Below are 2,502 nucleotides of genomic sequence, written 5' to 3'. Positions count from 1 at the left end.
AACGGAAAATAATCCACACAAGCAATAAGCCATACATCGGCATTCAACAACAATAAATAATTCCGTCCTCCTCTATAATTATTAACAATAACAATATTATCGCATAAATAACATAATTAATACGATAAAACGGTAAAAGCGATAATTAATGAAATAAATTGAACTAAGAGTTAAAAGGAGTGATTTTTGGCCCCCTCAACTTACATGTATCTCGAATTCAAGTTTCTTGGTACGTCTACGATGGTTTTCAAATCAATCAAACGAAACCAAACTTTGAACCACACAAACACGTTTCACGCGCTTGGCACACTTGCGCAGCAATTTTCAAAGGATCACTACGACTTCAATACTCAACGAATTTCCAATCCGAAAGATGTTTTGGAATCCTTGAATGATAAATTTTTTAAATTTGGCAAAAAAATCAACTAAAATTGCTTTTAAAATGATTAAAAACAACGATGAACAAAGGCTGGACAGAACGCGGGGAAAGGTAAAGAATCAAGAACATTAATTCTCTAAACGTTACCAATGTTGTTGTATGAAGGCACGAATCAATAAAGGGCACTACGTAGATTTTCTATGTCAATTTTGGTGAATTGTAATGGTGTTTTGAGGTGGTTTCGAGGGCTATTTTTTAAGGGCTGCCGTGAGACTCTGTTTTTGCGAGTTGAGCTCGAGAAAGAAGATGAAGATCTTCCTTGAGTTTCTGGTTGCTTGAGGTGCGTTTTATGATATGTGAGCACTAGGTTTTATTATTCTATCATGGTAGAGGATTAGTAAATCTTATATAGGTATAGGAACTAAGGTTTCGATGGCTTAGAGAATAGGAAAGTCATATGACTCGGTTGTTGGCAATTATCTTATACAACCTTATTCTCTATCTTTTTCTAATCTTTTTGGCTGGCAATGGAAGTTAAGAATATAGGAAGATATCTTACTTGATGAGAAAGGAGAGGAAAGTCGATGGAGGAACTTGGAGCCCAAGAAACGAGCTCCAAGAGCTCACAAAAAACAGAGCACGGGAAGGGCTCGGCTAAGCTTGGGTGTGGCTCGTATGGTATTGTTTATGGCTTCGTGGTCCAGTTCAAAGTCTTCGTCGAAAGCTACCATCAAAACAATATTTAAAACTTTATAAACTACTCTTAGTAAAGAGGTAAGTAAAGGTCGGATCCCAAGGGACGGGTATTGATGTAGGATTCTCAATTGCAAATAGGTATGTCTAAAGGTGTCACAATTTGGGTTGAGATAGGAGATAAACTAAACTAATCAAAAAGATGAATAAAAACAAAGTAAAGCAATCAAGGGGATATAAACAATTGATTAAAGGCACTAGGGTGTCATGGGTTCATAGGGGATTCATGGGAGTTGATCATACAAACATGTTCTCAATTATATAACAAGCACTTATTGTTGTGATGGGATCGAGTTTGTGTATATCTTAAAATCCCTAACAAGGGTTGGGTCTCGGAGCCGAATCGATTAGATTGTACAACACCTACAAGTCGACTTAATCCTTCTTATTCGACTTTATGCATGGTCTAATGAGGCTCGAGTTGGTTTATATGCTTACAAGCCTCATTGAATAGATAGGTGATGGATCAAATAAATGCAAGGATTCATAGGCTCGCATTTCATCAAACATAACATGTGCATAAGTTGAAATCACAACAAGCAAGCAATTTAATTATGAAAACATATTAGATTAAGCATGAACCAATCCCCATGTTTGTTTCCCCTAATCCCCCATTAACCCTAGCTAAGGAAACTACTCACTCATGATCAAGTTAGCAGGCTAATAAGGTTGTCAATCATACTAACAAAGCAAAACATGATGAATAAATGAAAATGATTAACAATAATTAAACAAGGTTAAGGAGAAATTATACCTATGAAGATGATTCTAAGTAATAAAGCAAAGAATAATAGAATTACTTGATGATTGTTGGAAGGTTGTCAATCCTCCAAATAAACCCAAATAATCTTCTAATTACCCAAAATAAACTAAGAACAATAGAGAAATTAAGGAAAGATTAAGATGTGATTAATATTGAGAAATTATATTACAACTAAATTAAGATGATTAAGAATAGATTAAGAGAGCATAAGAGTTGATTAAGGAATGATGCTAATCTAGGTAGTACAAAGGGGTATTTATATTAAAGATTAGGTATAAGGATTAGGGTTACTAAGGGCTTAAGTGACTATTAAGACCCTAAGAAAATTTGAGGAAATGCTACTCCCGGGGGAAATGAGCGGATCCTCCTTTCTAGTCCTACCTCGGTCCGCTCGTCCCGTGCTATGGCACGGGTTCTTCTGACTTGTGATCCGCTCAGATCCTCTGTGAGACGCTCGGGTTCTGGCACTGCAATTCGCTTGTCCTGGGAACAAGACGCTCGGATCCTAGTACTCTGAGCCGCTCGGATCGTGCTTGATCCGCTCGGTTTCCTGGACAGAGTGCTTTTCTTCTTTTGCTCCTTAACAATCCGCAAGGATCATGTCGGG

Source organism: Silene latifolia, chromosome 10, assembly GCF_048544455.1.
Source record: "Silene latifolia isolate original U9 population chromosome 10, ASM4854445v1, whole genome shotgun sequence".
NCBI lineage: Eukaryota > Viridiplantae > Streptophyta > Magnoliopsida > Caryophyllales > Caryophyllaceae > Silene > Silene latifolia.
Note: the sequence above shows the minus strand (reverse complement) of the source record.